The sequence below is a fragment of the Melospiza melodia genome, assembly GCF_035770615.1.
Source record: "Melospiza melodia melodia isolate bMelMel2 chromosome 7 unlocalized genomic scaffold, bMelMel2.pri SUPER_7_unloc_1, whole genome shotgun sequence".
Classification (NCBI taxonomy): domain Eukaryota; kingdom Metazoa; phylum Chordata; class Aves; order Passeriformes; family Passerellidae; genus Melospiza; species Melospiza melodia.
The window spans coordinates 6976510-7000284 of NW_026948497.1; the positions used below are offsets into that span (position 1 = coordinate 6976510).

A 23775-nucleotide genomic window follows, 5' to 3' on the forward strand; every position below is an offset into this window, starting at 1 on the left:
GTTAGTTTGATTAGCAAGTGTTACCCATAAATTTTCCCTTGGTTGACTAAAGTGTGTTACTCCTACTGCCTCACTTGCTACAGCATTGAGCAGTATTACAAAAACAAACCTCATTTTTCTTTCTGCTTGCTTTGCTTCTCCTTTTCTTCCTTCTGCTTACATTGTTTTTCCTTTCTTTGCTGTCTTTTCCCTGGTTTGCTAGATTGTCTATTGTAAGGCTGAGTCAATTCTTGAATATACTGATCTAATTCTAAATCAGCATCCTTGCTCACAGGTATAGCATGAGGTAAGTTTGAAGGCAAATCAGCTTTGCGGCGAGCTGCTATGATGCGTGAGGCTTTAGTAATTTCAAATATTCTAAGGTTTTCCTGTAACTTCCACCTAAGATATGCTATAATCACTTGTTCTGCACTCTCAAAGAGCTGTAATCCTGTCCGTCCTGGCAGGCCAGTACTTTGTTCAAGAGCTCTAACCCAGATATGATTTCGAATCCACTTTCCAAAACAAGATGTACACCATAAATATCCCAATGACCTCTGTGGATACCAATAAACCTGATTACAATCTGCACAATGCAAAGCTACCCATGCATAGCATTTATCTTTATCCTTTTTGCAAACATAACAAGGAAGCGAATGTAAGTAAGGACCAGTATAAAATTCTGGTTCTTCAACCCAAAGCAACCAATTCAATGGTGGTGATCGCAAAGCCTCTTCAGCCTTTTTACTATATGAGGCTAACAGCTCAAGGTCTTTCTTTAACACAAGGTGTATCTTATTTCGTAATCGTAGTTCTTGTTCGTTATCCTCCTCAACAACTATATCTTCCTGAGGGTCCCACAACTGTAAAAGTGTTCTAATCATAGAAAATTAATTAGCAATCACTGATACCCCTATTCAAATGAGACCGTTCTCTTTTTTGCCTTCTTTTTCTTATCAGTCTTCAATCTTGCTGCTCCTAATTTCACTGGTCCTGCCACTTTCAAACTTAATTTTTGCAACTTATCAATGCAGCAATCTAATGTTCCATCAGGATCCCCTTGGAAGGGTCCTACAACTGAATGCTGTGTTAAAGGCACTAATTTCCTACACCTTATAGAAACTATACGTGATTTACTTTGAACCTTAATTCTATTCACAATACATTGTATTTCCCATCGATAATAAGCAAGAACCTTCTGTTCAGGAGACTCATAAAGATTTAAAGCTATATATGCGTTTTGTCCTGTTTGTCTCCTTAATTCATCTTGCCAGCTTTTTCCCCACGTATGCTCGTGTTCACAAGTATGACACCACAAATCCCGTAATAATGATTGTTCTATCCAAAAAGTTCTTTTACAACCCCCACAACGTAGAGCTATCCAGGCAGCACAATGTGGATTGTGACAGTCAAGGCAATGTAGTTTCGCTGGATCTGTTAAGTGAAAAGTTGATATTGAGTCAATGAAACCAATCAACTCCTGGGCCGTCCGGTAGTGACGTGTCAGTGCTCTGTCCACCGCTTCCGAGTACCCCTTCAATTGTAACAGTAGTGGTTGTAGGACTAGAAGCAGTTTCTTCCCCAGTCGCTCCTTGTCCTCCTCCGTAAGGTGACTCACCAGAGGCTGCATCAAAAACAGGTTTAGTCCACTTAGCAGGCACCCACAAAGGCCCTGTAGGTGAGGAAACACAAAGATACCCCCGACCCCAATATAATACTTTTGCAGGTTTTTCCCATAATCCTGTACTTGGGTTCTTATACTTAACCCAGACCTCTGTTTCCTTAGTATTTTCCTGACCTGACCTCGGATGATGTTTCATTGCAGGGGGGGTATCATCTTCCCCAAAAATGCATAAATGGTTAATCACATACAAAACCTTAGCCAAACATGCTTGTGGATCTGTCAAATCTTGATGTTTTTCAATATACTGCTTAAGGGTACCGTTTGCTCTTTCCCGTAAAGCTTTCCTTAACTGTATCAGTAACTCATACAATCGTTTATTATTCACTTCCTTAATTGCTGCTTCCTCTATTCGTTTGACTACTTCTGCAACATACATAGAGTCTGTGACCACATTTAAAGGCTCCTGTGAGTTGGACACCGTCCATACTACTGCTAACAATTCCAAAGTTTGTAAGCTATCTGCAGGGTCTGCTGTGAGGAGTTGATGCTTCCATTGTCCCTTTTCTTGCCAGGTAACAGCAGCACGCCTTGATTTCTTTCCTGCATCTGTAAAAGCTGTAATAGCTCCTTCTATGGGGTTTTCTTCTCTCAAAGGTCGAGTAATCCAGTTCCATTCTGTCATCCATTGCAAAACTCTAGGCACTAATTTACTAGTCTCTACTTTAGCAGGTGACATCAATACTGCTTCTTGTAAATTCTTTGAATTTATCAAGTACCAGTCCAAGGTTTCTTTTTCCATAGGCAATCTAATATTAGCAGGTTCTCTACCATCCACTTCAAGAATTCTGAGACGCCCCTTTTTGATTAATGCAGCCAATTGTTCAATTTTTGAAGATATTGTTTTCTTATGCTGTAGTGGTGGTGACAACCATTCCAACACCCGTATCTCCCCCGTTTTCTTTTGCAACTGAGAGAGCACCAAGCAAGTGGCAAGGGCTATTCCAGATAGTAAGGTCAATGGGGTGGTCGAGTTGTCGACGAGACACATACCCTTGCTGTACACAGTTACTAATTTGCTGCAAGGCAAGATGATGCTCCTTTGTCGGGTGTACAGGAGTAGTAGGGTCCACACCTTTTAACAAAGGTCGTAGGGCTTCTAATAAGTGATTTGGTATTCCCACAATAGGCTTCAGCCACTGTAAGTCTCCCAGCAACTTCTGTGCATCATGTAGAGTTTTAATGTCCAATTGTAATTCCAGTTTTTGTGGTATCACTATTTGATCTGTCAAAGTCCATCCCAAATATTTCCAGGGCTTTGTAGTCTGAATTTTCTCTGCAGCAATAACAAGTGAATATGCAGCAAGAGTATTTTTAATGGTGTTAATCTGTAAAGAGGAGAATGGCTGTTGCTGTGCAAACAAAATATCGTCCATGCAATGATATATTATAGTTGCTGGCCATTTACGACGTAGTGGCTGTAATGCAGCATCAACATAAAGCTGACATAAAGTGGGAGAGTTGCGTATGCCCTGCGGAAGAGATGTCCATTCAAATCTTTTATCTGGTTCCCCACGATTTATTGCTGGTAAAGTAAATGCAAATCTCTTCATGTCATCAGGATGCAGGCCAATAGTGAAAAAACAATCCTTTAGGTCAATAATTAAAAGTGGCCAGTGTTCTGGAATCATAGCTGGATTTGGAAGACCAGGCTGTAAGGCCCCCATTGGTTCCATTTGGTCATTTACAGCCCTCAAATCATGTATCAAATGATATTTCCCTGATTTCTTTTTGATTACAAAAATAGGTGTATTCCAAGGGCTTGTGGACAGTCGTAGGTGCCCTTTCGTATATTGTTCCTGTACCAATTCATGGGCATGCATAAGACTCTCCCGTTTTAATGGCCATTGCTAAACCACCACCGGTGTATCCGTTTTCCAGGTGAGTGGAATGGGGAAAGTCCAAGCAATGGCAATTACCACGAAGGGCGCGTATTAGTTAACACCACTCCCAATTGTGTTAAAATGTCCCTTCCAATTAAGCAGGAAACTGTAGGAGGCAGTTGAACAATTGAAAACACAGCAGATATTTGTTGATTCTCAATGCACACAGACAAAGACGGCGACCTGCTTGCCAATGTAAATCCTCCCACTCCGGTGAGCAGGTTTGATGAGGGAAATAGAGGCCAATGTTGTGGCCATGCTTCTGGAGAACTGATGCTAGTATCTGCTCCTGTATCCAATAATCCATAAAGGGTTATGCTTTGATGCCCATAGGTAATTTCAACCTTTTGTTTTGGTCTATTTTGTAAATCCACAGTTAAAAGGGTAACACCAGTAGAGCCAAAACCTTTTTCATCCCGTGCTTGCCTAGTAAATGATTGTATTCCTGATGTCATTTGTGACAGTGGTACCAATTGTGCAATGCGTTGTCCTTTTGTAATTTTAATCGGAGGATAAAGGGTGTAAGCCATAATTTGTATTTCCCCTGTAAAGTCCGCATCGATAACACCAGGCAAAACAAATAATCCCAACATAGTTATAGAGGAACGTCCCAGCAATAATGCTCCACATGTTTGTCCATTTAATATAAGAGGACCCTTTATTCCAGTGGGTATCCTCTCAGGCCGGTTCGTCATTAGTGTGACGTCTACTGCTGCTGATAAGTCCAAGCCGAGGCTCCCGGTTGTTGCGGGTTGCAGACAGGAGGTAGCAGCGATGTTACGGCAGCAGCTGGTGTCTCCGATGTCAGGGCGGCAACTTGTGTCTGTCCCTCATTGCTGTATTGGTAACACTTGATGAATGGTCTCGAGCCTCTTTACGTGACTGCCAGTGAGCCGCTTTGGAGAGGAGCAAGAGCAGCTAACACCTGATTTTGAGTAGACTATGCTTTTGCAACCCTAATCATAATTCCTTCAAGGCTTCTGCTATAAATGCCTGTGAAGCTGTTGGCATTAATGCCATTCGCTCTAATGCTTCCTCAATAGTCCAGTTTGCCCCTAAAGTAGCTAACACTCTTTGGGTTGCTGGATTGCTATTTTGCAAGGCACACGTTTTCAATAGCGCTCTGCAACACCAGCCCGATCTATAGCAGTAGCTGCTCTATCGATAAAATTTCCAAATGATTCTTCTCTACCTTGTTTAATGCCCATATAAGCCGGTAACCCTCCTGGCTCTTTAACCATGTCTATTGCAGCATGCACTAACTGCTTAGACTCTGTAAGTTTATCTGCTCCCGATATCATCTGTGCCTCTGAATGTAAAAATGCCCCTAAGCCAATCAGCTCCTTTACTATTACTCCATGTAATGCGTCATGTGCATTAAACAATAACTGCTGATGCTGAGTGAATATCAACCGAACTATTCCTCTTAAATCATTTGGACATAAAACCTGAGTATTAAAAAGATAATCTAACATTTGCTTAACAGGTTCACTTTTTACTCCAAACTGACTAACCGTAGAACGTAGCTGAGTTAACAGCTTCCAATCTAAGGGAGTATATTCTGCTATATTATGCGTAAGGTTCCCCTGTGCATCATACTGTGGTGTGTATGTAACTGGACATGCAAGACTAGAAGCTATTTCCACCGCCTCACCATCCCCCATTTGCATTACTTCTTTCGCCAAAGAAGTCCAAGCTTCCCTCCTCTGTTTAGCCATCTCCCCCCATGGATCACGGTGTGCCCCTGGGATGGGATCTGGCCCTTTAAGGGTGCTATGCTGCTGGCACTTTGGTACAGACCCCGAGCTTTCGCACAGGGAAGGCAGTGGAGCAGAGGCTGGCTCGCGCGGGGGAAGCGGCCCCCCCGCTGGAGCTGACAGTGAAACCGGAGCCCGCTCACCCAGGGGAAGTGGCGGAGGCAAAGCTGGCGGCGGAGGCGAAGTTGGCTTGCTCCAACCCCCACCATCCGACCCACCTGAAGCTGGTGGCGGAGGCAAAGATGGCTTGCTCTTACCCCCACCATCCGACCCGCCTGAAGCTCGTGGCGGAGGCAAAGCTGGCTTGCTCCTACCCCCACCATCCGACTCGCCCTCCCCCTCTGACAGGAAAGGTGCAGACAGTTCCACTGCGCCTATAGAGAAATCCTCCACACCACTTTGCTGGGGACTCTTAGGCATAAGTACCTTAGTTACAGAGGGTGCCAGGGGATCATCTTCACGACCATACCCTATATTCCTCTTATGAGCTTCTGTTGCCCTTTCTGCTGCCTTTCTCTCAGAGACCTGCTGAAGTAACGTGTTATACACCACCCGCCATAGCTTCCCGAATTTCTTTGCTGACTTATCATCGTCTAGTATTGTATCCCACAATATTTCCCCAAACTTCTTCCACTCTGCTAGCTCATGAACTGTATGAGGATTAGAAAAGATACCCTTAGCATGGCCATAAGCTAATAACCCTGGTAACTCCTTTTTTAAATCTATCCCTTTTATCCCACGCCGCTCTAAATAGGCGGTAAATAAATCATATGCCGCTTGCCTATACATACCTATTAATCAGCGCGCGCTGTTGCAGCTCTCCAGGCTCCGGCGGACACGTATTGGCTTAAGTCACAGTTGTGAACCTTAAGGGTGCTTCAAATTCCGGCACCGTCCCGGCTGCTGGGACCCAAACCCAACTTCCCGACCGTGGCGTAATCCCTTTTTCTTTTAATCCGAGAAAAAGGGCAGAGATTCGGTTATGCCCGCATTCTCCACCATTTGTCGACGGAAGGGAACCAGGACATCATTTTGATCATCACAGGCTCAATTTTATTGATCAGTACGGCGGGTTAAATACAGTTAATAATGAGCTTCATACATATTGCAAAAGTTGAGCTCAGGATTGGTCAGCTTACATATCAGCACCTACGCCTACTTCTACATTCCTATGGTTCTACTTTTGATACTTTCTACATATTCTTAGGATGTATTCAGGACTAATCTCAACTCCCTATCCTCATGTTGCAGCAAGGTCGCTGCTGACTCTTCCTTTCAGCTTGCTGACTGCTGACATTTCTCCTTCAGCTTAACCAGTGGCATTATATCAGTGTGGCCTTTCTCAGCTAACCAATTATTAATAATGCTCTCCACACGCTGTGAAAGCAGGCATGTTGTTGCACTTTTGAGCTCCCCTTGGGATGTCTATCGCAGCTGCAGTGTGCCTTGAGATCAGGGCTTCTTCATTATAAAAATCATAATCCTACGACTATCCCTAAGGCTAACCCTAGGAAGGTAAATCAGGCTGGGATTAGGGATGTTCCCAAGGAAAAAGCCCTGGAGGGAGCAAGTTGAGGCAATTTTGCGCTTCCCTAGGGAAGTCTTTCGCAGCTGCAGTGGGCCTGGAGCTCAGAGCTTACTCATTTAAAAACCCTTTCCCTATCCAGCACTGGAGGCAGGTAAATCAGACTAGGTATAGGGATGTTGCCAAGGAAAAAGAGGTGGAGGCAGCCATGTTGCACCACTTTTGCTCTCCCCTTGGGATGACTTTCGCAGCTCTGCAGTGTTCCTGGAGCTCAGGGCCTCTTGCTTTAAAAACCCTATCTCTAACCCTAACTGGAGGCATGTAAATAAGCCTAGGGGTAGGCATGGTCCCAGGGAAAAAGCTGTGGAGGCAGGCATGTTGTGGTACTTTTGCGCTCCTCTTGGGTAGTCCTTGGCAGCTGCTGTGTTCTTGGAACTCAGGGCTTTCTGGTTTAAAAACCACTAAAAATCCACTAGTTCTGGCAGGGAGAAACTCTGCCAGCACAGAAAACATCTCCCATCGTGTTCTAGAGTTTGCACGGAGATCTGCCAAGTGTTTGGCAGGGAGAAAAGGAAAGTTGTCCAAAACAGCTTCCAATCGAATGTTCGTGTGATTGGAAAAGTCAGGAGAGTGGTAAGGTACTGTTTTCTATCAGTTGGCAAGCTGCGCACACAATCCCAGTGTCGTACAGCTTCCTTCTTCACCTTTCCGAAGCTGCCGCTCTCTCCGGCTCCTGGAGGGGAAGAAGCGGCTTCTTCGCGCAAAGACGATGGTGCCGCTCACAGTGCTCTCCTTAGCGCGGCTTCTGCCGAAAGACGCCCGGGAGCGACCCTTAGCTCCAGAGAGCACCGTACCTTCCCATTCAATTTTTAGGCTCGACAAACGAAATGGTATACTTGCAGCAGTAGGGCGGGACATTGAACTGGACTTTCTCCTTTTAGAGAGAAGCTAATGGAAAAGTTTCACCGGAATCAGAGCAGGCTGTAAAAGAAGAAAAGTGTCATGAAAATAAGCCAGCCTTATCCTCTTAGTCTTGCTTGTTGTGATTGGCCAAGAATGAAATGTGTCAACTCTGTGTTTTTGGGTTTCACATCAGTAACAGGTACTTCAGCTGCTGTACTTCTCTCCTAAAGTTAAGAACAGAATCCAAGGAATTGTGATTCCATGGTCTCAATTCACCCTATGGTGCCGAAAAAGGAGTGGAAGGTGCACGGGTCAATTAACTTGAATGGCCTATGTAAATCAGCGGCCACTGATTTCCTGAAGGCTTCAACAGGTTAGTTGCCTATGTTTTTCTTGGAATTGTTTTAACCTTTGGTCATGTTTTTCTTGCGATTCTTTTACCCTTTCCCCATTAGTTCAGCCTTTGCTCTCAAGCCTTTGCTGACATTTCCAATATCTCGGTAGCCTGGAAAAGTGTTGTCTTTATTGATCACATCATTATTCCCTTCCAAGGGTTGTTTGCCTCAAGTCTCAGTTTGGCTGGTTTTCTGCTAGTTGATTGTCAGAGGGCAGCAGGTGTTTTGTAAGAGCAAGTACACAATCCCATAGCTTGCTTTTCTTTGGATTTGGCCTGTCTAGAAAATGGAATGACTGAACATCTCTGAGAGGCTTTTCTCTCCTCATTAGGTTTCACTGGAAGGGCAGATGCAAATGGTCTACCTGAAGTCTTGGCACAGAAGAAAGTAGTGGTTTGCTGCTGCATAGAGCTAGAAGCTTACAAAAGGAAGGCCTTGGGCTGAGGCCCATTACTTTGGCTAAGTAGAAAAGGACTGTGGGAAGGTGAGGCAGCTGAATTCGAGGTAGATCAACAAGTTCTAGAACCATCGTGTGTTCACAGCGTGGCGCATGGTGGTTGGTTGAATTGTGTTTGTTATGGCTTAAAGCTATGGAACTGAGAAAGGCCTAAGTGTTTCAAAAGCCTGGTTTTTGTAAGAAAGCAGCTCTCCTTTGCGTCTGCCTGGAGACTCTGCATCACCACGGACCCTCACTGCCAGTTTTCCAAGGAGATGATCAGTAGGAATGTTGCAGAGCTGCTGTGTGCATCTGAATGGAATGGCAGAGAGCGAAGCGCTGGACATTTCTGGCTTTAGTTACAATGCTGCTGCATTGGTGCCAGTTTAGTTGGTTTTCCATCAGTGGCCTTTCTGTCTAGAAGTACACTGCCCAGAGTATTTGATGCCATTTCCTTCCTGTTGTTTTCATACCTTCCTTCAGTTGAAAGGATGATACAACCTTTCCATTTTGAAGATCCCTGTTAGGAAACACTATGCCAGAGGAGTCATCGCTCCCTTTTCTTCTGCCTCCTTTGCCATTTTCAGAGACTCATTTCAAATTTCTGCTCATGTCAAGAAGAATACTGAGACTACTTAGCAGGGTTGACGCTCTCAGCTGCTTTCTTTCCTCTTTCATACTGCTTCATACTGGATGTGACTTCAAGGCCTCGTTTTGTCATCTGCATTTTGCCGTGATCCAAAGCTTCCAGGCCTGTGATTCCAGGCCTGTGAACACAAAAAGAACTCTTAGTCTTTTGCAAGAACTACCCCTAGGAGGATTTGTGTTCACTTTGATCTCTACAGTGTTTCAGAAAAAAGGAGATTGTACTCTCTTCTTGTGTACTCTCTTCTTGTGCTCTCATTTCCCTCTCTCTGCCTTGCATGTCCTAGTTAATCTACCGGCGTGACTCATTTGGCATCATCTCACGGTGCAAATTCTGCATAGTTTCATCTCCTTACAAATGCCAGTTGCCAAGGAGCCTATCTAACCATTCAAGGGGCAAAGAATTGTAGGGCTGGCAAGTTCAGGTGCTGAAACTGTAAGTCATGCCATATCAAAGTGACAGAGCAAATCAGTTGATCTAGGACTTTCAGCTGGACACCTCTGAGAATAGCAGCTTGTCAGCAATGACACAGCCATCTTCCTCGCTGTATTCCAGAAAGAGGAAAGGGATACCTTCAACGGTTAATATGTTTGGCATGAGAAAACAGCAAGAAATGTACCGCAAAATACTTGAGTCAGATCAAGTGCGTTTCTCTAGTGAGAATTTTGCTCTTGTTCTTTCTTGTCTGTGCCTTTACTTTTCACAGAAGACAGGGGAGCATTTCATTATTACTGTTCTTTTGTTTTCTCTTGTTGGCCTCCCTCTTTCCACCTGCAATTAACAAATTTGCCTTTCTTTACTGGCTTCTCTTTCTTTACTTCTACAAGTTGACATGAGGTCATCCAACCTTACCATCAATGTTCTCAGACAGTGGAGGGAAGTAGAAGGTACAGCTAAATGGATAAAAGAAACCCACAAAAATAGACAGGTTTTTACAGTCTTCTGTGAGAACATTAGGACACAAGATGTCTTTGAACTGAGTAATGCTCTATTGATTTAACTTTTAGTCTACTCTATTATTATTACTATTATTACATGTGTTTGGCCTTTAGTACAGAGCCTTGGAACTAATCCAGGCCAATACTTTGGCTAATTTTGTTTTATTTCTAGTGAGGACTTTGTTTCTTAAGGAATAGTCCAGAGAAAGAGCGTCCATGGTACAGTTACGGGTCATAAATTTCTGGTACAGTTTGTGCTGGTAATACATCTAGGAAAGAAAAGTTTGACATCTTGTTTGACTTTCAAATGGAACCATGATTTGAAAAACCTAAGAGTTGCGGTTTCCCCCCCACCCCACACCCCAAGTACTTCTCTTTGCACTGTTACTCAGGAATTACACATAAAAGCCCACCCTGTAAAATACGTTGCAGATACTTTGCAAGAAGTGCAGCTTAGCAGCTAGAGATGATAACGTGGGTTAAATAACATTGCTTCTGCAGTGATGGAAACTCTGTCTACGCAGACATACTCAACAAAGGTTACGATGGCTTAGCTCCTGGGCTCAAGTGAACGTGCATTTTAGAACTTCCCAAGAAGGTGAATTCAACCTCCTTCATTGCTCTCTGCTGGAGTCCCAAGAGAATTTCAGTCTGCTTTTTGTCATTTACAGCTGTCACTGCCTAGCTCTTGAACATGAGACTCCCTCATGACTGATGAAAGTTGTCTAGTTAAGAGTGGGTGAAAGACATGCTCTTGCTCTAGAAGGAGATGAGAAGGTTTCTGCAGTCTTTGTCATCTCTACTGCCTGTGATTTCTATACAAAACCAGTGGGAAGTTTTCTGAAGGCAGTCCAGAAGCTGGCAATATGGACAGCTTACAGCCGAACACTTGCTGCAGTGCAACCATGGTGACACCAGAAAGGACTTCAAAAATTTAAAAGGGCAAACAAAGCAGTTGGAAGGAAAAGAACATGAACCATTATTCCATTTTTCTAATCTATCTTTCTTTCAATCATCATTTTCGTGCAGTTTCGCGGCTTGCGTTGGTATCCCTCCAAAGGAATCTGAGACAGAGTAAGCTTTTGAATGGAGTAGAGGTGAGAAACGCATGCCAAGTTGCCTTTTTTGCCATCAAATACCAGTTACGCTTGAACTACCCTTTGCTTAAGGTGCTTAGCTTACACTAAGAATTGATTAGCACATTTTGATGGGAGCAAATTTTACTGTCATGACTGAGTAAATTTTGCTGTCGTCTGAATAGCAATGTTTGTGTCAAAATAGTATTTTGTCTCCTGTATCTGCAGCAGGTAAGCCTTTTGCTGTCAGCAGTGTTGCTTAACCTTTCATGTCATATCCCTCTTCACATCCATCTTCTGCTTAAGGCTTATTAATCTACTTTAGAATTGGCACGTGGAATAAGACTACTTTTCATTTTTGAAAGCTAATGTCATTTGACCTACTTACAGCAAATAATTCATTAATTGCAAGTCCCCAGCTAGCATCTTTTTGGCATATTCTAAACTTCTAAAGAAGTAACAAAAGCACTCTCCAATACTTGACTTTAATATCACAGTGGGAACGCTGGTCTTGTTTCCAATAAACAATCATGGGTATGGTAAAACAAAAGGAGGGGTTAGAGTTTTCTCTGTTAACCTATAGTGAGCTTGGATTTTGCAATATGCATGAAGTTAATTAACACTGTTATATAAAATGGCTAATTTAATCAATAAATTGGAGTCAATGCTGATCAACGACAAGGTGGATAGGCTTCCCTTCGCTTTCAACACAGTGCCAAGTCGGGCTGGTTTGATAGTACCAAGTGGCTGCTGCAATCTGCCATCCAGAAGAGGGGCAGGTGAGTTTTGTTTGCAAGGGAAAGGGGCTGTGGTTTTTGTTTGGGGGCCTGTGGATTGGAGTGGCCGGCTGGCTCCTGAAAATCCACGATACGCAGCATGGCTCCTAGACCCAAGGTGGCACCAGTGCCAAGTCAGGCTGGTTTGATAGTACCAAGTGGCTCCAGCAATCTGCCATCCAGAAGCGGGGCAGGTGAGTTTTGTTTGCCAGGGAAAAGGGCCGAGGTTTGTGTCTGGGAGCCTATAGCCTGGAGTGGCCAGCTGGCTCCTGAAAATCTACGATACGCAGGATGGTTCCCAGACCCAAGGTGGCTCCAGTGCCAAGTTGGGCTGGTTTGATAGTACCAAGTGGCTCCTGCAATCTGCCATCCAGAAGAGGGGCAGCTGAATTTTGTTTGCAAGGGAAAAGGGCTGTTGATTATGTTTGAGGGCCTGGGGCTGGAAGAGGCCGCTTGGCCCCTGAAAATCCACGATACGCAGGACGGTTCCCAGACCCAAGGTGGCACCAGTGCCAAGTCAGGCTGGTTTGACAGTAAGAGGTGGCTCCTGCAATCTGCCATCCAGAAGAGGGGCAGGTGAGTTTTGTTTGCCAGGGAAACGGGCGGAAGTTTGCGTCTGGGGGCCTATGGCTGGGAGTGGCCGGCTGGCTCCTGAAAATCTACGATACGCAGGACGGTTCCCAGACCCAAGATGGCACCAGTGCCAAATTGGGCTGGTTTTATAGTACCAAGTGGCTCCTGCAATCTGCCATCCAGAAGAGGGGCAGGTGAGTTTTGTTTGCCAGAGAAAAGGGCCGTGGTTTGTGTTTGGGGGCCTGTGGCTGGGAGTGACCGGCTGGCTCCTGAAAATCCACGATACGCAGGATGGTTCCCAGACCCAAGGCGGCACCAGTGCCAAGTCGGGCTGGTTTGATAGTACCAAGTGGCTCCTGCAATCTCCCATGATCACATGAAGAAATACTTTCTGGTGTCTGTACTGGCCCATATGCTCTTTCTTCTCTCCCTCAACTTCTCCATCACCTCTCATCTGTTTCACATGCACTATCTTCAAGGTCCACAGGCTACTTTTCACAGAATCTTCAGGCCTGATGCAGTAAGATGGATGAATAAAACAGAGCTGGGATCTATTTTCCAGTTTGGATAAAATGCATTCTGCACACAAATCCAAGGAGAAGGTGCTGCCCGATGCCCAGAAAAACTTTCACTACTGCTAGTGTTCTACATCAACCGCAACTTAGTCTGAAAGAAAAGCTTTTTCTCTGAGAGCATCTGAGAGGTTTGCATGAAGCACTGATATCTGACATATGCAATTTTGAATTGGAGAGGAAAAAGAAAATGGCAAGAAGTTTTTAATTTTAGTGGTTTCAATTTTAATTTCCGTGCACTTTTTCAAAACTTGTCAGCTCAAATGCCCATCTACATCTTTTAGTCATCTGTAAGTCAGTATTCATATAAAATGTGCTTCAAATCAAAAGAATTTCAAATTTGCACTCCAAGCTTCTATGCCTAGATTTATGATTTCCTACACATATTAGATGAAAGGAAGGCCTTTTTTACTGAGGGAGTGCTGGAACACTGGAACAGGTTGCCCAGAGAAGTTGTGGATGTCCCATGCCTGAAAGTATTCAAGGTCAGCTTGGACGGGGCTTGGAGCAGCAACAAAGGAGAAGCTTGATGGTAGAGAAACAAAGTTGGACTATAGAAGAAACTCGGATTGAAGTATAGGAGCAAGTTTTCTCTCAGCTCTTGGGGTAAATTCAAAGTTGTACAAAATGACATTTATCTGTGATATTCACGACTGTAACAGAAAGGTTCATGAAAACTGTACAGAAGATAGCAAATTTCAAAAGAGATAAGAATTACAGCATAAAATCCACGGGATGGGTTACAACATGAGACACTCTCTAAGAGAAAATCTCTGTGTTTCAGCACTTCATCATGGTAAGATTTCATGAAGTGCCAAAGAAGGCGGCAAAATATCATTCGGGACATTATTGACTGGAATTCAGCCTGGCCATTAGTAGGAACTGGCTTTGAACACATCATGTAGATATACCACACACACTTTCCCTTCACTGAAAAATGACTGTTTACAACGAATAAGCAATTGACGATCACAATTGATTGAAAGCATCTTAAACATGTCAAGTATTTCATTGTAGATGATCTGTGATCCAAATGCTTCTTCCACCTTAGAGAGGGACAGAACAATTCTTCCATATCATGATGGTTTAAAATTGTATCAACCAATGTTTTCTGCTGAAAAGATATCATCTATTTTTTTCTATTTTTGGAAGAAAATATTCCTAGACATACAACAGGTGAGAACTAAGTAATTTTAAAGAAACAAATGAAATGAAAGTATTCTGTAAATAGAATTAAATGAAAAGCTGTGTTTTAAATAGGAGCTAAATATTAAACAGAATTTTTGTACCAGGCATTTGAATTACTGCACCAGCTCTTTTGCCCATAAAGAGAGCATTTCAGTCTTTTCCTGCCTGCTTCCCCTTTGGAGACAGCTGTGGCCCTAGGATTTGCGTCTGAGGGAGAGCTCCATCCTTGGACCTCCTGATCTTTCCCAAGTGGCCAAATGGGGATGCACCAGCAGCACTGCTGGGAAGGTGCTGGCTCAGTGGCTGTTTTTTGAGACTGTGCCCCCCATATCAGCTTTATGTGTGTGTGTGTGGGGGGGGGGGTGCTCTGGTGGCTGTGGTTACACACTCACTGGCCTTGGCAGAGCACAAGTCGGAACCTTTGAAGGTTCCAGCTGCTGTGAGGCGCAGGAGGCAGAGCTGGTGCTAGGCACAGTGTGGTACTGTGCTGAGGGAAAGGTGAAAACAGTTAATAATCCACCCTCAGCTAATCACTGAGGGCTGATGGGAGGCACAGGCTTGGTGGAGTTGCTCAGACACAGCGGCTCCGCCGTGCAAAGCAGCATGGCTGAGCTGGTTGTTGGTCAGGTAAGGGCTCAAATATATTTCCTGCAACTTGCTCCAGCACAGTTCAGCCTGGAAAAAAGGCATTTTTCCAAGTGTAGGGGAGTCAAGCTCCAATAAATGTCAGCTGAGCCCTGGTGCTTGCTCCCCTGCATGAAGCCTCAGTGAGGCACCAGGGCCTCCTGTCAGCAGGAGGGGAAGGGAGATCAGAGTTGTTGGAAGAATACATGACTGAAGGCTGAGCACAGGGTTGGTGGTTCTTTGCGTGGCTCTTGCATGACATCCAGGCTGGGTGTTGCAGTGTGAGCTAACCTTTTGTTTTGCATCAGGCGTTATGCCAGAGCCAGCCCCAGGCTGCACATTTTCACCCAAATCCATTTTTGTTGTTGCAAGACTGCTATACCTGCCACTGGGTTTCAACCAGTGTTACCAGCAACACAGGTCTGTTGGTGTGAGTGAAACACCCACACAAGCTCTTTACAGCTTCAGCACAAATTGCAATACAGGAAAGAGGCCTTCTCCTCACAGCCCCAACAGATAAGGCTGAGTAAGAATCCCAAGCCAGGACAAACTTCTCTGCCATCCCTAACCCATGCCACACATAGATTGAGGGATAGGAGTTTGCAACAACTGGAAACTGCCCTTGACCCACTGCTTTACCTGGAGAGGATGCAGCTGTTCCAGCTGAGGGTTCCCACACGGGCGCAATGGCTGGTCATGGTTCGGAGACGTTTCTGCTGCTCAACGTCCCATAGCTTTTAGGGGCCTGAGTAAATATATGTATTGCAGTAAAAGATCTCTGTATTGTATAAGTGACCCTGCCCTGATTCTAGTTATTGTAAATGGGCTGCAGCTGCAATGTCCTTGATTGGGCAGTAGCCTGTGGAGGTAGCTGGGATAAAAGGGGGTGGGGCATTCAGGGAGGGCTGTAGAGGAGCCCTGGCTGAGAAGGAACAACAGCACTGCTGTGAAGAGCTGCTGTGAGAAAACCACCCAGAAGGTATGAGACCCTAGAAATATGATATACAACAATGTAAATGCAACAATAGCTGGAGAGGCAAAGTAAAAAGTTCTTCAGAAGAAACCAAATCCTGTTTCTATGCCCTAGGAACCTCACTGCACAGGCTCTGGCATTCAGCTTTCTCAGTCAGGGAACAGAGAAAATATGTATCTCATGACCATAGCACAGAAGGTAACGCTGCTTATCAGAAAACGCCCAAATCAAACCCTGCCTTGCACACTGGGCAGTTCCACCCCACACCAGGGAAGACAAGTCAGGTGCATGGCATCCTTCCTCTGCCAGCCAAGGTTTTGTCCCCAGGCCCCACAGTTCTGTCAATCCCTTGAAAACACCTCTAGTTTTACTCCTGCATTCACCTGAATCTCAGCACTACTTGTGCCAACAGCAAGGTAGTCTCCTTCTTTAATCCATGATGCAGAGGAAATGTAAACATCTGGATGCTCCGTCTGCAGCAGGGGGATAATCTCCCTAGCAGCGTGATTCCACAGATAAACAGTGTCATCCAGAACCACTGCCAGGAAGTTCTGGGAGCTCCAGTCTATGAGATTCAGTTCTACAATTTGAAAGAGCAATGCAGGTCACACCATGATGGCTAGAGAGCCCTGCCCTTCACCCGTGCTGCTGCAGCAGGTGTGGGTGCACACGTGCACACACACACGTGCAGGTGAGGGGCAGCCTTCTGAGTGTCACTATGCCCAGCTGCTGGGGCCAGGTACCCTGCTCCAAGGCACCTACACAGTGCCCTAGACCACTGTGCCTGTAAGGCCACACAGGGACACTCCAGAAGTGGTCTGTGCTAGCCTGGGTACACAAAATAATACAGACAGCCCAGTTACCCTGTCCTAGGAACAGCAATCCAGTACAGAATGTTCTGGGTGCCCAGCACTCAACCCTGTAGCCTACTTACAGTAGTCGTTGAATATCTCTGGTGCATCCAAGACCCGTTCTGGCTTTGAGGGAATATATCTGCTCTTCTTCCTGCTCAATCCAGGTGCCATTTTCTGACTGTAGAGCACTTTCAGGTTATTCTGATAGTCTGTGTGCAGGGGAACAGGTTTGTTAACCTGAGTTAGTTTCCTCCCAGCTGAGTGCTGCTCACCCAACTAGGAATCCCTTGGAGTGAAAATAAAGTCCTAAGAGAAACACTCACAAGCCTGCAGTGCACTAAAATCACTGGCAGAATGAACTGCTGAGCAGGGGTGAGCTACAATTTCCTCATTCATGGAAACAAATTTAACAAACACTTGGGTTTTTGAATCCCATTATATTTAGTTGCAGTTTAAGCTAGAAAGTGCACAGCAGAGGCTTTGATGCTCTTACAGACTTCATGAACGTTTGGAACCTGCAGTACCGGTAACTGTCACCGACATCTTTCCATAAAAATCCTTTCTTTAGGATTTTTCCCCCTTCTGAGAAGCTGTGGCCTCAGCAACAAAAGGTAAACAATGGTTATCTGCTGCTGGGGAATGCAACAGGTGGATGCGTGATCAGTCTTGGGTGAATGTTTGGATTTACTGACCACTCACAGCAGAGCTGGGTCTCACCCTCTGCTGAGAAACAGCCCTTTGTTTATTCATTCTTTTCCTATTCTTAGCTTAGCTAGCTTCTGAGAACTTCCCTTCTATTTCTTTTAGTATAGTAATAATGTAATATATAACATAAAATATTAAATCAAGCCTTCTGAACATGAGGTCAAGATTCTCATCTCTCTCTCCACCCTGAAGACCCTTGCAAGCCCTGTAACAGGTGACCAACTGGCAGTCATAGCAACTCTCCTAAATAAATTCACTTTAACTGTTATGCCCTCCCTCGACCTCAGGAACCTTAAGAAAGGAGACTCCAGCCTGTACAGCTCTCAGAAACCAGTTGATTTCTCCTGTGACCACACACAGAGCCTCTGTGTTGCTGTTCCCCTGACCTGATCCCTCCTGCTGATTCAGCTCACACGGAGCCTGTATCATACCTTCTGGAGCATTCTGTGGTTTTCCTCTGAGGTGGAGGATCTTTGCCTCTTCCACATCAAAACCATTCAGATTCACTGCCCAGGCTTTCTGTTGCTCCTACAGAGACAAATCACCCTCAGTGCAATGCATTTAAAACAATTCCCATGCTGCAATTTAAACAGACATCTAAGTCCCCTTCTCTTAGAATCTGAAGATGTTTGACTGTGCTGCAAGGGTCAGTCACACAGAGGCAGGTCAAAGCAGTTTTCCTCAGACTTTCATACATTGTCCTGCTCACATTTTCAAACAATGGCAAATTCAGTGTCATTGCCAGAGGGAAAAGCCACAGCCACAAAGCGACCAAATGCTTCATAAACAGATTTCAGAACACAGTGTAAAACATTCCAGAAGTGTTCCCTGTGGAGACCTTGTCCTAGAATAGCTACCACCAGCAGTTTCACTTTGCATAGGCTTACAGCTTTGTGTTTTTGTTGCCTGCTACATTTTAAAGCCTCGTTAGTCAAAAGCTAAATTTTGCTACCAGAAGCAGCATAGGCTTCGAGTGCATGGCAGTCTCTACAGCTTCAGTCTCATCCTAGGCTCCTGAAGCCCAGAGCTGCAAGTAGTGATGGCTGGGACTTGTCAGTGCTGTGTGCCCCCTTGATAGAACCTATTGTTCACTGCTCTGTAAAGGGGCAGGAAGGCGTAGCAGTTATTGAAGTAATTGTAACTTAGCAACATGCTCACCTTCTTGGTAGGGGAATCCTCAGCAGGGTCATTCTCTTTGGTTAGGAGGAAATTTGCCATCTCCATCTGCACAGTGCTGCGTTTGGGAATGTAGCGATCCCCCCCAGCCTTTGCTGGGGTGCTTTGAATTTTGGATCCAGATTTACCTGCATTCACATATGAAAATATTGTCTTACAGCTATTTAACAGCCTGTATTAGAGTTTTCACGGGAGCAAACCCAACACTCTTCCACATCACACCCACCAGACAAGTAGGACTCTGAGGTCTCATGCCACCCAGTCCCAACTAACTTATATTTTCCTCCCTGCCACCAAGTTGGTTAGGGACTGTGTGGTGCAACTCCTTGGGTCTAGTGCAACAATTCCAGAGTCCAGAGATAAGGGGAAGATACAAAAACGCTCACAGGATGTAAAGCTGTCAGCTGACAGTCCTGCCCACACTCGTCCTAGCATACAGCTGTGCCAGCAAGGCTCAGCTGGCTGAACAGCAGCTCGCCAGCCCCAGTGCTCAGAGCTCTGCCCCTCATGCTGGCAAGGAGGTGGGTGGCTGTCAGGAGCACAGCCCACCTCCTCCTGCCTGAGCAGCAGCCGGTAGGGCAGCGTGGCAGGGAGCCCAGGGCCCCATGGCTACGGACAAGCAGCCTGGGCCAGGCTCCCGCACTCAACCTCTGCCGCCGGTGGCCGGCGCTCACCGGGTGTCTTGGACGGCGTCTTGCTGGGGCTGTGGGAGCGACATGCCGGCTTTATGGGGGACACGCCAACGGGGCTGGGCCCGGGGCCGCTCTCCTTGGCCTTGCGCTGCCATGGCGCAGGCGGCGCGTTCGGGATCAGCGTGTCCAGCTTCAGCAGCCCGTGCAGGTCCGCCTCCAACAGGAACTGCGCCGTGGTCCTGCGGGCGGGCAGGGTGAGCCGTGCCCACCGGCCGGGCTGAGCCTACTCCGACTGCCCCGCCGGCCTCCCCACCACCGGACCGTGCAAGCGCTCCAGCTGCTCCTCCCCACTAAGGGACACCCCCACTCTCCCCAGCCGCTCCTCAGGACACCCCATCAGCCGATACGCCCTCCCTCCGCTTCTCGGGGGTCCTTGATCAGGCAGCACCCCTTCCAGCCGCTCTTTGGGGCTTCTTCCGATAAGCAACATTCTCCCTTCCCCTGCCTTTCAAGGGCAATCTCGTCCCTGCTCTTTCTCCTCCCCACCGTGCTTTGCCTCTGCCCAGTGCCCCTGGGGCTGCTCTTGGCCAGGCAGCCTCAGTGGGAGCCAGCACTGGCTGCAGCCCCAGTGGGCCCCCCCAGGACAGGGCCCAGCAATTAGGAGGCCAATGAAAGCTCTGGGCAGCAGCAGAACCCTCAGCAGAGTTCTTTGGACAATCAAGGACTGGCCACCCCTACACTGCAACCTCACTGGGAATGTTTTCTGTCTGATGTAGACTTTCAAAAGAAGCTGTTTGAGGGAAAGGTGAACTAAACACTCACTCTTTTCTCTTCCAGCAAGTCCATATTCGGACAGAGCATAAGATGAAGATCAGCTCCAAGACAAGCAGGCCTGCCAGTAACCGTAGCCAGAAGCCTGTTCCCTGACAGAAACCCCTTCCAAGGCCCTTCTGGGAATCAGGAACATGTGCTGTGGTTCCAGCTGCACCTGTGGGAGCAATGGGGATCGTCAGCCCGTGCTGTGCTGCACTGCTGAGCTGGTAGCACAGTGGATGCGGGCAGGACGTTCTCCATTTCCCCAGAGCTGGGGCCTGCAGGCACCTTGCTGCCCCTTGGCACAGGCTGTGCCACCCAACAAAGCCCAGCAGGCCGAGAGGAGAGCCCGGGCGCAGCAGGAAGCTGAGAGAAGGCCCTGCTCTAGAACGGAGGGAGTTCCACCAGAAGCAAACAAAGATGGTAATTTGAAGACATTCCCACTGTGCTCAAAATTTGTCTGAGAAGATTAGGACGTGAGCTTGTCAAAAATCCCAGGAAATATCTGGGAAAAGGTTTTATGTATGTTGGTTGTGACTAGGTACAAAGCTCCTGTGGGAAAAGAGCCTCTGCAGCAGGCTGGCTGGCTGAAGGGGTCTTACTTCTTCCTAGAATAAAGATTACCAGTGAAATGCAATTTTATTTTTTATTGTATAAGGGGAAAATATTTTCCAGACCTCTAAAACCAGTTTCAAAAATACAGATGTGTTGTGGAAAAAGGAATGAAACATATGAGGATTTCTCTACACAAGAGATATTTCTAAATATTTTTAAAAATGAGAAGTGAAGACAAAATGAGGTCATTTTTTTGGATTCTAAAACTACTTTAAAAAATCTTTAAGTACTATAGGAATTGGGAAGAAATATTTGGGGGTGTCTGTCTACAGAAAAAATATTTTGAAATATTTCTACAAATTTCTAATATCTAAAAGTGAAAAATTAAGAAAATGGGGTTGCTTTTTCTCGGGAGCCCCATGCTGCTGCCTGCCCACTGGGCTCCCCCAGCCCTCGGGACCCCGCCGCTGGTCACAGCAGCCCCTGCCTGGCTCCTGCCTGCCCACACCGTGGGCATCCACGGCTGCTCCTGGCCATGGAGCTCAGCCAGTGGTGCTGCCGGCCGGGCTTTGCTGCTGCTGCCACCCAAACACTGGGGTGACGGCACCTTCCCTTTAGTGCAACTAAAGAAAGGGCCATCACCTGGCCTGGCAGAGAGCGGGGATAACTTCAGTGTTGTTTAGAGGGCAGGCCCAGGGGGCTCAGGGGCAGAGGAAGGGACATGTTGGACTCAGGAGGGGCAGGAGGGTGCTGGGCTGCTCCTGGGGTCTATAGAAGAAGTCGGGACAGGACAGAGGAGGATTAAAAAGGAGATGGAAGTAGCTTGGGGATATACATGGGGAGAGGAGGTGGCAGTGGGATATCCAGGAGAATAGGAGATTTCCTTGTCGATGGCTGTTCTGCAGTCTTCTTCTCAGAACTCATGACAGGGCTGCCCAGGCCCTTCTAACTGCTGGAGGAGGTGCTCCTGCTGTTTGGGTGTGACATGCAGCCACCATCTTAAAACTCCTGTCCAGAGGTGGAACTGTGGAAAGAAGAGGTGGCTGAGGCCCCAGCTGCCAGTGGCACACAGGGAGCCTCCTGCACAGCCGGGCCCAGAGCTGGCAAGGCTCCCCAGCACGGCTGGAGCTGCTGGCACAGCTTGGCCCAGCTGCACAGCTGTCCCTCAAGGCGCCGGCCCGCAGGGCACGGCTCTGGGCAGGCTCCCTGGCCAGGAGCGGGCCCCAGAGCGCCTCTGCCTTTCAAGGGCAATCTCGTCCCTGCTCTTTCTCCTCCCCACCGTGCTTTGCCTCTGCCCAGTGCCCCTGGGGCTGCTCTTGGCCAGGCAGCCTCAGTGGGAGCCAGCACTGGCTGCAGCCCCAGTGGGCCCCCCCAGGACAGGGCCCAGCAATTAGGAGGCCAATGAAAGCTCTGGGCAGCAGCAGAACCCTCAGCAGAGTTCTTTGGACAATCAAGGACTGGCCACCCCTACACTGCAACCTCACTGGGAATGTTTTCTGTCTGACGTAGACTTTCAAAAGAAGCTCTTTGAGGGAAAGGTGAACTAAACACTCACTCTTTTCTCTTCCAGCAAGTCCAACTTCGGACAGAGCATAAGATGAAGATCAGCTCCAAGACAAGCAGGCCTGCCAGTAACCGTAGCCAGAAGCCTGTTCCCTGACAGAAACCCCTTCCAAGGCCCTTCTGGGAATCAGGAACATGTGCTGTGGTTCCAGCTGCACCTGTGGGAGCGATGGGGAGCGTCAGCCCGTGCTGTGCTGCACTGCTGAGCTGGCAGCACGGTGGATGCGGGCAGGACATTCTCCGTTTCCCCCAGAGCTGGGGCCTGCAGGGACCTTGCCACCCCGTGGCACAGGCTGTGCCACCCAACAAAGCCCAGCAGGCTGAGAGGAGAGCCCGGGGGCAGCGCAGCTTTTTGGGCAGTCGCTGCTTGGAGGGACACGGGCCACACCCATCCCTGAGCAGCCCCTGCCAGCCCTGGCCCTCCCTGCCCTGTGACAGCTCCCCCCGCCCCAGGGCACAGAGTCAGGCCCTGTCAGGACCCAGTGCAGCCCCTGCCCAGTCGCGAACCAAGGCTGGCTCTGGCCCTGGGCTCGCGGCAGGGCTCCCGCTCGGGGCTGCTTCTGTGCCTTGGGCCTCTGGGCACTCAGGGCCAGCTCCAGAGCAGCTGCAGCGGGAGGGACGTTGGTGCACGAGTCCCCTTTTCCCAGGGCTCTGAACGAGCTCCAAAGGCACCTCCAGCTTTGCCGGGCTGTGCAAGGGAGGCCCTGGTAGAAGAAGAAGAGCTGCAGCCACACAGCTCTGCCAATGGCTGAGCCCTGCTGAGCCTGGCACAGCAATTACCTTCTGTGCCTGTGCCCATGCCTGTGTTTGGCTTGGACTTCCTTCCTGCAGCAGGGGCTGCCAAACGGCCTCTGCTTTGTTTGGGAAACACCTCCTTCTGTCCTAACTTTTGGCCCATCACTTGAGAAACAAAAAGTACACCTTAAAAGATGGAGAAATTCTCCATTTCTTTAATGGCATGTTCAGAACGTCATGCTTATGCAAAATCGGATAAAATCAACAAATCATCTGGGCTTTTTCAGCTGGGCCATGGCCCACCGTCCTTCAAACACCTGCCAGTGCTGAGCAGAAGTTGTGAGTGGATCGTGCAGGGTGAGGGCACACACATGCATGGCTCTGTCCTGGCACCTGCAGCGATGCCCCCCTGGCCGAGCTTTGGGCTCTGAGCTGGCAGGTCTCACAGGGGAAAGGCCTTGGCGTACCCTCACCATCTCCCAGAGGCTCAATCCTGAATGTGGGCTGGGAAGCCAGATCACCTTGAGCAACAGGCTCAGCTGCAAAGAAAGGCAGGACACAACAGCTCCAATGGCACTGCTGAAGATTCTCCTTCAGGCCCGAGTGGCAGTGAGGGCATCTGGGTGATTGGTGCCCTCCAAGGCACTCCCTTGGCTCTGCCTTCCACTCAGGAGCAGGGCCAGGGGGACCTCGTGCCTGCAGTGGTCCCACACTGGGATGGAAGGAGCCCCTTGCGGGGCAGTCGGGGCAGAAAGGACTCCCTGGAGCAGCCAGCAGCTTGAAACCCAGCCCCAGGCAGGGCCAGGGCTTAGCAGTG

The 23775-nt window shown here is 47.5% G+C and overlaps 1 pseudogene; it reads right to left on the reverse strand.

Annotated features, from left to right (window-relative positions):
- Positions 1-23775, reverse strand: part of LOC134432881 (zinc finger protein 208-like) — a 1008692-nt pseudogene that overhangs the window by 329336 nt on the left and 655581 nt on the right.